Raw genomic sequence first — 13131 nt, forward strand, 5'->3', positions numbered from 1 at the left:
TTCCTAAATTGTTCTCTCATTCTGGACCACGATGTTTGCGATGAAAATAAAATATTTGAAATGAAAACATTCAAGTGTATAGGTAAGCAAATGCAGACAAATATAATTTTGTTCCTACAAAATATATTTACTTATTAGAATATGTCTATGTAGACGTTTAATTAACAACTAAAAAATCCTTTGAGAATTTCCCAGGTGAAATTTTCATAGCACAAAATGATAAATAGTCAAAACAATGTGAAATCCTTTTAAAACGGCGTAATAGCCTGTAAACAAGGGCAATTTTGCACTTGCAAAGAATCTTGGCACTTTTGTTTCGTCAGGTGGAATTATTGTTCTATTTTTGAAAGGAACGCCGCTCGCGCTGCAATGGCTTTGGAGAATTATTGTTGGCGATATTGTCCCCTAGATGGCGCTGCTACGTTTTGTATTTTTATTCACGCTCTGTTTTTGTTTATTATCGCGAAGATGTAAAGTTTGAAAGAGGTCAAGTTTATACGCGCTTCGGAAAGTTTCTTTGTTTTGTTAAAAATGTTCTTTTAAAATAGAAACTGTGAAATCGTGAAAAAAATGCTCTATAATACTCCTCCCTAATCAATCGAAATTGCATAATAGGTACTCTTCTTCTTAGCATGCCGCTGACAAACACTAGGGTTTTTAGACATTTTAAAACGAATAACCTATAAAAATAGCGGCAGTCAATGAATGCCCAATCTCATGATCTGGCATCATGAGATTGGGTATCTCAGTATTTCGTTTACCTGACAACGGGATCGTCACTGATAAAATTGTATGCTGTATAAAAAAATATTTTTCTTATCAGCGTTACAACATTAAATTTATTTTAGACACATTAAACTCGCATCTATCGTAAGTTAGTACCAATACAGTAACTTCAACATTTTTCCACTTTTCATACCTTTAATATCACTTCTAACTTACAAGCGCGTGAACTCTGAACCGTTTAAGTATTATTTACACAGTATTCTGAAGTCTTTCTCATCACAGAGTGAGTCGGGCGGCATTTGTTTACGACTAAAATGCAGCTGGGGCCGACGATATATTGTGCTCTCGCCCGTATTCCACGGAATAAGGACTCGTGTTTCGGCTCTAGTAGACAGAACTTTAAAAAGAAAAAATGCGTGAACATTTTTCGATGTTCTATTTTTAAATGCTTGGATTTCGGGCTGTATAGAAACAGTATATGAGCGGGAATAGTGAGTTCTTTTTTTTCTGTACTTACAAAATGACTGACAGTGCTAACGTCAAAATTTTGTATTACAGGTACCGCCAAAAAGTTACGGCTATCGAGTCGTTCCGAGTGACTTTGTGAAAGTGTATTACTTAAAATACTGACGCCCGCTTCTAGTAGAATAGAAACTCCTTATTCTAAATCCTGTACACTGTACGAAATGGTATTACATGTCAAAAGGATACAGCGGGAATGTTGAATGTTGCAACTTGTCAGTGATTGAATTAAAACACCCTGTATTTGTCTTTGGGAGGTGCACGGTTGTGGCTTTAAAGAGGACCCTTTCATACGAGAGATGCACATTTTGATATGAAATATACGGATTTTACGAACCGAGTTTTCTATGACAATTTGACTGTTGTTTTGCTCTTAGTTTGTTGGTCGTAAGGATTAAATAATGTATGTTGAATTGTAAGCTTTATATTATGTACATAATATAACACAACAATTTGAAGTCGGCGTCCCATTAGACAATGGAGTAAAATTTATAGTTAATGGGTAAGAATCGTATGGAAAGTACCTAAGAAATTTAAGAATTTTCGTTTAATTAGGTAATTATTATTCGTGTAATTACTTACCTACAAAAACCTACATAAACAATGTGCACCAAGTTACCAAAATATAACCTAAAATCTATCTCGATATTAAAACACTATACCATTTCCACCTTCCACTGGTGCAAATAAATCCAGCTCCGTGATTGGCTGACAAACAAGGACGTTACTTGGCAATATCGGGATATTCACCCTCCGCTACAGACATGTCGGCACCAACTCATGTGTATGTATAAGTCTAGTTAAACCTTACACTTCGGATTTTGTACTGTTCGTAAATCTTACGGCGTAGAAGCGAGATTTATTTGCTAGCAGTGCACATGATTTTTTTTCACTATGCTACTCATAAATTGTTGTAGTTTTAGTTAGATGGCATACCTGATTTTTCTTAAGCTAATGTTAGAACGCAGGTTCGGATTTCGTGACTCGTGATATGGGTACATACCCAATAACGGGTACGGGTGGGTAATATTTTGAATACATAGGTACAATTTATTCAAAAAACTTCTCGGTTGTATAACGTATTTATTGTAGCTGCAAAAAAGGCTATCCTAAAGACAGTGTATATTTATTTAATAATAATAATATGTAAGGACATCTCACACACGGCCAACCGACCCCAAGCTAGGCAGAGCCTGTGTTATGGGTATCGGACAGCTGATATATCTACACAGATACATATTTAGATACTTATTAAATAGAAATATCAACGAGTACAAATATCTGTCTTTAAATAAAATATCTGCCCCAGCCGGGAATCAAACCCGGGACCTTCGGCTTAGCAGTCAGGGTCAATTTAGATTCCCAAACAGACTTTACTAATATTTTAAATATAACTATAACATGATTTTGTACTTATATTAATATTACTAAAGTCTGTAAATTTAATAACAGTATTTCTTGCCTTAATTTAGTTGAGGCGTCAATTGGATATTAATATGCTTACATTGTGTCGTGTTAGAATTACAAATTGCTTTGTTGAATGTTAAAATATAGCAGTTGTTTACAATATTCAACTTTATACACTCCCATTTTCAAAATTAAAAGGTAAAATTTTATTACTATGTAAAGGAAAGTTCGTTTAATAAGTTACACCTCTCAAATAACGAAAACATGAAACAACATTGTATATTTCGTTATGAACTGTTAAAACACATTTTAGTACCTTTGTTCAAAATTAATTCTTTCATAGCTTTCTCAAATGAATAAGGGTGCCTACAAGGAATTATTAAGTATTTGATTATTTTCTAAACGTTGTTATTTTTATTCTTGACAAAAAATGTTTCGTTATTACATTCAACTTTTCGTAACGTGTATTTTTTATCGTATGTAGAATAGAATAGACTCTTTATTTTGCACCATTTAAAGAAAACATTCCAATTTCACAACTTATATATAAAATAGTACAAAAAAGGCGGTCTTATTGCTTAAAGCAATCTCTACCAGACAACCTTTGGATGGAGGAGACAATTTTAACATAATTAATGGGAGTAGAGGTGCAAGGTATACTACTTAAACAGTACATACTATATATGTATGTTGTTTTATGTCTGATAACTGTCGATTTTTTTATTGAGTACTTCCTCTCCTGTATAGTCTTAGCTACCTCACTATTAAACGCAAACTAATAAAACAGAAAAGATTTGATGTTGGTGCGGTGACAAAGTAATCTAATGAAATATGGCACCAACTTCAAAAAAGTACAGTTCCTGCTTAGGTATATTTGTACTGTCACATACGAGTAGAATTTGTGTAAACCTTAAATTATTTCTTTCATTTTAGTGGTTTGTTGAAGTCGGTTTTTTAATTTTTTTAATTAATATTTTATTTTATACTTTTTAGTATATTTGCAATAATTTTCAATCAAAAGTAAGGTGCAAATGATACCAAAAAGTCCTACTAATCAATACGAATCATTCAAGCCTAATCACGAGGTAGTTGCTATATACTGTTGAGGAGTTCCCTTGACTGCCTTCCGTTTCCATCATCAGATCAGCTCAAGGTCACCATCATATTTTTTTGTTATAAGAACTATATTTACGTTCTAAATTTCATTAAAATCGGTTACTAGGTGCCCAAAATGGAAATTCATACCCTGTTTTTACCCCTTTACCCACCCTTGGGGGTGAACTAAAATTCTGAAAAAAAAATGGGACCACCTGGGAGCTTAATGCAATACAGCAAAAAAAGAATTTTCAAAATCGGTCCATAAACGGCGGAGTAATCGGTGAACATACATAAAAAAAAATATAAAAAAAAGATCCCGACGAATTGAGAACCTCCTCCTTTTTTTGAAGTCGGTTAAAAATCCCTTTTTGATATCAAAACAAAGAGCATATTCTGTGCAACATACTTGGCATGTTCTGACTGAGTAAAGCGGATTTAATGTCAAGCGTGCGGACAGCCTTATCTAGATTATAAACTTGCTGCCAACCTATATTTCAGCGGAAACTTCACTAAAACTGAATCCTATTTTACATTGTAATAAAGGTGATTTTTATTATGTAAGTACTTTCTTAGAAAGTTAGCTAAGTACTATGAAAAACATATTATTTGGTATTTATTTTATGTGTTGTAATTTTAATTTAGTTTAGTATTAATGTATGTAGCTTTGAACGTGTAATCTGTTATGCATGCATGACTCGTAATAGATTAAGTAATAGCTTAGATAAACTAAAGTTAGTATTTAAGTTATGTAAGTGTATTTTATCTGTGTGTCAAATAAATAATATTCTATCTATTCTATATATCTATCTAAATAAATAAATAAGTACTAATACTAAAGGAGAGTCGGAAAAGTCAGGACACTCAAAATTGCTCCGTGTTTTGTGCAAATACTAAAAAATAAATCTTACCTTCTCCTTGCATCCTACTTTGTACCTAAACCTAATTCCAAGCTTAAACACAATTAATTGAATAGTTAAGACTGTTTACCATATATTTTTAATTTGCTTTGTCGCTTAATGACTGCGATATCCCTATTCCAAACAGTTTTTAAGGTTCTATAATGCCATTCTGCGTGTAGAACGAACCTCTACAGGGTGTTGGAAAAGTGGTATAAGTATGGCCGAAAAGGAACTCATAGAGTCATTGTGTACAACTTTTGTTCTACGACTTTTGAAAATTCACAGATTTTTTCCTCCCTATAGAAACTTTGTTGGTCACGTGACTTAAGTATTACAACGGAAAACCCGAATTGAATTTTATCAGAAAATGTATAGTCACTTCAAATTTTTCATACATTATACAATACATTTCTTATCTACATTGTTCCAGCCTAAAAACAACCTTAACAGGATTGTTTCAGTATTCAGAATAGCCTGTACCCGTGTTTAGCTTACGCTCGTTAATTTTTCACAAGCTTCGCTCCATTTTATGTGTCCCTGTAATGCTATGTCTAATTAAGGTTTTAATTAATTATGTTTTTTTTCATCCGGTTTTGCAGCTAATAGGGCCGGGAAAAGCTTTCGCTAATCCTATGTTATGTTACTGTATGTAGTTGTAGGTACTATTCCTTTTACTTTTTTTCAGCATAAATTTATTAAGTAGAACTAGGGTTTGTCATTCAGGAATTGTTTGTGATACAGGGTGCGCCGAAATGCTACTCTATAGAAACTTCCCTCCCTTTTGGCTTATTGTTATTAAATTCTTTATTGCACAGTAATAAATATGTACATAGGCGAACTTACTTAATGCTAACAGCATTCTCTTCCAGTTATCCTTGGGTGTTGTGGAGAAAGTGATAGGTAGTGCGATAGACTGAGAGAAAAAGATAATTAGTTAAAATACCTATAAACTATGCTTACTCCCCTTTTTCCGTACTCTTCCCTTTTTCAATACCCTGTATACATAATATACAGAATGTTGCAATTTCACGAAAAAAGTGATTCCCCATAGAAAATTTGTTTGTCACGTACATTTTTACTAGTCAATCATGCTGTCACCCTCTGAAATTACGTTCAGGTCATCATGTCATGATTAATTTTGTAAGTGTGTATTTTTTTCTAATACAGACAACTTGAATTGAAGCATTCTGTAACAGATTTTAATTCTAAGCTACTTTAAACAAACAAGCCTTAACGCGTACGCAATCCAATATTCTTAATCCAAGAATCTAGGACGACATCACTCGCACTCACCTCTATTTTACATACCCAAATGAAACAAGCTTACTACTACTTCCCACCCTAGGGGATTGTATCTGAATTATTTGATTTTGTACGGCTGCCGTATTATTTTCCAGGTATATTGAGCCACGTAGCATGCACTCAGGGGATATCTGATATATTTCGTCCTTTACCGTTAGCTTCTACATTTGGTTAGAGCTACGCAGTTATATCTTCGATGGTTTACCAGTGATACGAATGTGAGTTAGAGGTTAGTAAATTAGTCTAGAGTCTAGAATTTCACACAGCACAGCTCGTAGGTAACGATCTACTGCAGGGAGGTCACTCGTAGCAACAATATAGATTCGTGGTTAGTGCTGGGCTCCAAAGCTTCTGAAAAACAGAACTGCAGCGATAGCCTAGTTGTATTAAGCGTGCCGATTGTGTGAAAATTCTCATTCGTTCGTTCATCGCTTTAGAGAGTGAACCTCAAGATATGAGTCTCCTTCGAGAATGGAGGGTTATTGCCATACTCTCAATGCTTAGCAGGAAGGTTGGAGATTTTGGTTGCAGACAAACCATAACACCCAAAGACCTGAGTACAAAACAACTAAAAAAATAACTGTCCTGCATGGGCTAGCAGATGGCGTGGCGGGTAGACCATCAGGAATGTCACTGATAAAATTCCGCCCTGTATACTCCTTCAAATAAAGAACATGCATGATTTTCGAGCAGAAAAACTAGGGAAAATCCCATTCACAGTTGCAAACTTCATAATTAACGAACTTACGATCTACCTCTTTTTGCGGAAATGTAATTGGAATGGTTTTTGTTCCGCAATTTTTCGTGTTTACGTAAAACTTTTGCCATTCATTTTCCTGACAACAAATCGAGCCACAAAATCAGGTTGTTAGGTTTATAACACTCGGAAACAATATTCGTACTCATGAAAACATAATTATAATATATTATTATAAGTACCTAGCTAAATTTGACTATTTATAAATAGTCCAGTGCAAATAAATAAAATACTAACCACAGTAGGTATTTCTTCCCAAATAATTGTACCAGGCGTGCAGAAGTACCCAAGAACAAACTTCCCATTCCATTTGCAGAGGGGGCACACATGTAGAACTTTTTCATTGCTTGTAAGTGTATATTATATATAAATAGAGTGTATATAAATAGTCCATTAGGTACAAAAAATAAAACACTAACCACAGTATTTCTTCCCGAATAATTGTACCAGGCGTGCAGAAGTACCCAAGAACAAACTTGCCATTCTATCTGCAGAGAGGGCACGTGACCCGACACCTCCATTGCGTTTAATGACAGGGTAATGGGATATAGAGCAGGTGGCGGCGCAGCAAGGAAAAACGAAGTAAAATGGTGATTGTCTTTTACGGGTTTAAATGCTTTTGTGTTTTGAAGTTGGCTATTTTTGTTTTGTTTTTCTTTTTTAATGTTGAATGCTGCTGTTTAAATTGATTAAGCGTGTAATTGGAGATTTATAAGATCATAATTAGAATAAACTTTATAAAAAATAGATCATGAAAATCAAGTAGGTATATAATTCCACAGTACACAATCATAGGTTATTTTTGTAATCGCCTTATATTTTATAGCCAAATCAACAAAAATCTCTACAAAAAACTTAATTTATGACTTACCTGCCTCTGATCTTCTAAGAAACCTGCCATTATCTTATAAGATTCACGTTAGACGAACACATTAATATGCAAAGCTGAAGCTTAGTTAGTAGAAATAACTAAGGAGTAATGGAAAATTTGGAATTTGCATACATTACTTACACGCACAGAGAAAGCGTGCGTTATTATTAAGAACCGTTTTGGGTTTCTCCTTGAAATCGTTCTAGAATTTCAGGTTAAAATTATTTAAGCTGTAGTTACTTTACTCAGTATCTATATTACTACGAAAATGGTATTAGAATACATAGTGGTGAAGGGTTATAAAGCGATCCAACGAAGATATAAGATATTCAATACTGTGGCTGACTCGTAGAGAAGAAAACACCTTCTAACTATCCAAAACAACAAATTAAAAAAAAGATTGAGTCACCCAGAATTTGCAAGGCCAACGCCTTTATTAACTGTGTTGATGTATCAGGATGTTGTTTTTTATCGTTTACACAAAAACATTACACACATCCTTTTGACCAACATTGAGGGACATTGCAAAAAAAAACATTCCTACTGAAAATAAACAAGCGGGAAGAATTGTACAAATAAATTTAACATTTTATTAAAATAAGCCGAAACACCAACTAAAAACACCGCTACTTGCGCAATGTCCTATTAAAACCCAAACGTGGTACAGTCGACCAAAACTGCGGTGCAGGAAACTGGCTCTCAACGCCTACAATTTAGAGCCTAGAGTCGACAGAGGTGCGAGCGTCGGTTAAGCGTACACTGGGTGACAAAATTAGACTACCCCACCTGTGGTGACATTAAATTGCTCCTAGTGGAATATAAATTTCAATTTTTAAATCTCGCTCCGCTACGCTGCTGCCGCGTTGCGGGTTGAATTAAAATGCGAAAAAGTATATACTTTTACCTGGTTTTCAGTGCATTAGGTCGGTAGTTTTTTCCCCAGTTTCATTGCACCTTTTTCAGGACTCGCTTTTACATTACATTAAATACTGTCGCCCGAAAGCTAGAGTGGTTGCACTGTTCTTTATGTTACTGTGGCATGGTGGTGGAGGTGTGAAGTACATTTTCGATTATCTGGACTAAAATATGACAAAGATTTATTAGATGTTTCGTATGATTTATTTTGTTGAAGGCTGCCTTTCTAGTTTAACTCATTGGCTTACCTTTATCCCGTAATTCCCACGGGAAACCATTTTCAGGCACAGCGAAGTTCACAGAAATAGCTAGTATTTTCTAAAAGCATTACTAAAGAACAAGGTACACGGTCAGGGGTAGGTATTAGCGGATAATATTGAAATAACATAATGTCATATTTAAAGCGCTTGCCACAGAAAACTAAACCTTATAAAGAAAACGATTATACCAAGATTTAAGTGAACGCAATATACTTTCCCGGCCCGTATGAGCTCACGAGAAGGATGAAATACGCTTTCGACTTCGCATAAAACCTCGTAATAAGTGCTAACAAAATTTTATTCAATAAAATGTATTCTTGAGTTATAAATTTGACTGGGAGCAGTAAACTCAGGTTACGGATGCCCTTTTGCAGTCACGTTTGATCCAGTAATATTAGATTATTTTCCCCATCGGGTTTGGGTTTGGGCTTCAGAGGATTCCTTTATGGGTGAAAATGTTGGATTTGCTTGATTTCTTTCATTTGTTTCCTGATTACGTCGTGTTTTATATTTAACTCTGGGTGATATCAGTTGGTTTTCATAATGTTCTATTGTATGATTTATTATGTTAGGTGGTAGGTGTTGCCTTTTGTATGATTTACATAGCCAATCTCTGGTTCACTGGTGATATTATTATATTATTACTCGTAGTTATGCAATTTATAAATACATATTGTTGAAAACATAGCCACAGTTTTAACCGGAATTTAAAACTGTTTGATTTGTTTAATGTACAATAAGAGCAGATCTTTACAATAAGAGTTTTAGAACTTCCCGTATTTACTGATAGGTACATTATACAAAAATGTTGGCTGCGAGAACGTATAATCATACGTTTTGTTTCTCATACAAGACGTAATGGAGGGTCCTAACAGTTTTGAACTTGGGTTTGTTTCTAATAGACCCACGTCAAGTCGGCTTACTCACGCTCCAAATAACTTTAGCATCGGTGACCAAATCCTATTTCACGAATTCGCAGTGGCTATTTTATATCCGTACTCTTAAACCAAAGAAATGTACCTAGGTATTAAAATATAGTTTTATAATGGGTGGTAAAAAGAGTAAGTACAATAAGCCGAAAGAGGGTGACTCGCACCGAACATAATTTTGCTTCCAAGCAGACACTTTGGTGGTAACGTGGATTTTTACTATGTTTCTTAAGTTCTTGTATGGAAGTAAAGCTCAGTATATATATTTTTTACCTACTTTTGCCATAACTTATTCTCGTTGTATTGACACTGTACAGGGTGTTGCAAAAAGGGTATACTAAGCCGAAAGGGGGTGGCTCAGGGGGTCATTCTGAACAACATTTGTAACTTTTTGCAACATTCTGTATATTAAAAATATACGAATATTAACACACCCTTTACCAGAAAGATCGTTCGTTTTTTGAAGCTAGAGCAACCCTTCAGAATACGGGTTGAGCAATTACCAGTAATTAATAAAGTCAAAGTCAAATATTTTTATTCTTCGTATAAATATAAAATTTCCTGATGAACGTCAATTTTTACAAACTACTCTCCGTTTGGATAATGGGGGGGCTCGATATATTAATATTTGTGATTAGTCGCAAAAGTTAGCTCAACTATACGACAAACGTCATACTTAATGTTTACCCAATTCGTTCTTGAATAGCTTTTTATATTGTTAACCCTTCGGACGTGAAGTTACAAGCGTGCGCCTGCGGTCCTGAGGACCCACGTCACTCCTGTTTCTGGCATTGAGTAAATACCAGCTGAGGGTTAAAGAAGGCAGTTTCTTAGACGACAAAATTAAACTAGTCGTTTTAGGGTTGACTTTTCCTCGGATTGAGAAAATTAAATGTTCGTCTTGGCATATTATTTTTAGCTTTGTATTATTATGACGTAAGCAAGTAAATTAAGTTTACCTGTATACATTAAGAATTAATAATTAAGTATACCTGTATAAAAATAATATTGCCAATAACTTAGGCCAACTGAAAAGCTTACCCAAAAATTAACATAACGTTATAATTTTTAATCAGCATAACAAACGATTTACCTAATATTTTGGAAAAAAAGCTTTAGAAAAGAAGTTAGTTATTACAGCTTTATACAAAAGTAGGTAGGTACACCTACAAAAATATAATATTCCGCCTGCTTAAAACAAAATGCTGTAAAGGTCACACAATCTTGAACCCTTTTAAAGCGACAAAGTTCCAAGACAGAGGCTGTCTCACGCAGAGTGGTACCTTCGTCAAATTAACTTGAGTAATCTACTCTGTTGTGTTGTGTCTTGTACTTTTAGCTGTCATTAGTATCTTGGTGTTCCCTGTTGTTTGGCTTTTGAAGAGGCAGATGAGTGGTTAAGTATTTTTACCTGTATGTGCGGGATAATTTAGGCGCTTCTCCCACTGCTAGAGTCGAGGCGGCGTTGAGGCGGCGTCATGGTGGCGTTGCATTTGGCTTTAAGGCCCGGGTCTCCTATTACGCGCCGTAGATCGCGTCCAGCGTCACGCCCCAACAAACAATCTACTCTTATAAAATTATATGTATAAGGTCTAATCTCTTATAGTTGTTTTAAAATAGCTTTCATTATAACAATGTTCCTTATAATCGCATGACATAAGAAGATTTGGCTAATATTACCTTTATTCTTATAATTTGGTTGGGTTAACCATAACAAGTCCAAATTACATGGTTACAATAAAGATTGAAAATGTGTTATACTTGTAAGAGCATTTACAATGCTTTTAAGCCATATAATATTCAAACGCCATATAAAAGCTTTTTATTTGGCTAATTGTTCTTATAATAGTAATGCATAAGGTAACTATGATACTTTTAACCTCATAGGAGCATTTTATATAATGTCTACCCAACAAACAATTCACAGCATTTTATATGATCTTTATAAGAATGAAAGCAATCCATATTCACTTACATAGCTATTAAAAATGTATTATTCTCTAGATGGTCATATTAAAAGATACCCACCACTTCTACTGCTACGAATATAATGCTACAAAATTACCAAGCTGATACCAACAAATCACTAGATGGTCCCGTAAATGATTTTATGGAACATGACTATGTCTAAACAGTGAGGAAGATTATAACAGTACTTAGCGGTAGTGAACTAGATATTATACATTTATGTAGGTGAATGAGATGGATTTGGATATTCATGGGGATATCAACTTTGGCCAATTCTGTCTGAAATTAAAAATGTATCGAAATATTTATGTAGATATTTGTTTAAACACAGATATTTGTTCTCGGGTCTTGGATGTGCCCGTAAAATGGCAATAGGCCCGCCCCCTATTACATTGGGACTAACATAACACTCTGGCGAAAAGTGGGTGCAGCAATGCACCTCTGCCTACCCCGCAAGGGAGTACATTAGTACAAGGCGCGAGTGCGTGTTTTTTTTTTTTTTTATATTTATGTTCTCAACGTGGTGGGAATCTATGAAGGAAAATCAAATAAAACAAATATTTGAGAATCACGTTTTGTTTTTCAGTCACCATATTGGTGATTATCAGTAGAAGCATTAATCAATACGAGGGCTGATTCAATGTTTACAAAGGGTGTTTTAAAGGCCCTCTGATGATGATTGTGTGGTCTCCGATTTCCCAATTGCTTGGAACTGCAGATAGTTTTGATTTCCCCTTTTCAAATGTTTTTAATATTTGGTACGGCATTATTAAAAAATCTGAAAAAAAGTAATAAAGTAAAGTATAATTTATTTATGACGACCATTGCAATACTACCTAAAAAGTAATAAGTATTGCTAATAATTATTAATATAGCTACGGTAGGCATAATACTTGCGTCAAAGGAACCCTAACGATAGATAAAATGGCGATAGCTTATGAAACAAGTGTTGCCATTACAGAGCTTATAATCTTATAGATTTCTTATAGACGATGTGCGACTGCTGTTACCCTTGTAAAAGCGTTATAAAGAAACATGACTCAATAATTATTCACATTTTTACCGTAAAACTACTCAAATTCAAGGGCCCGTTGATATAATTACACTTTTTGTACCTCATTTTACCATACGTTTGAATTCCCACACAGTTTTCACATAAATGAGCAGAATATATACTCTCTAAAAAATTAATTAAATTAATTATAAGTACTTGGTTCTTGTCATCTGTCTTTATAATACTTGTTGACGCTGTCAATCTGTCAAAAATCTCTCAGGAAAACACTTACTGTAGAATCTCATACACTGATTAGCTATCTAATAGAATTTATCTTACCGCTATAAGTTTTACTCCCTTGTTGCTCGCCAAAATAAAACACATATAAGGTTGGTTGGCTTTATTAACGCTTTTCAACATGTCTCTTACAAGTTTATTGGCTTTCTATGAGCAATCCTTATGCTTTTATTAGTTTGACTCTCT

The sequence above is a fragment of the Plutella xylostella genome, chromosome 28 (genome assembly GCF_932276165.1).
Source record: "Plutella xylostella chromosome 28, ilPluXylo3.1, whole genome shotgun sequence".
Lineage (NCBI taxonomy): Eukaryota > Metazoa > Arthropoda > Insecta > Lepidoptera > Plutellidae > Plutella > Plutella xylostella.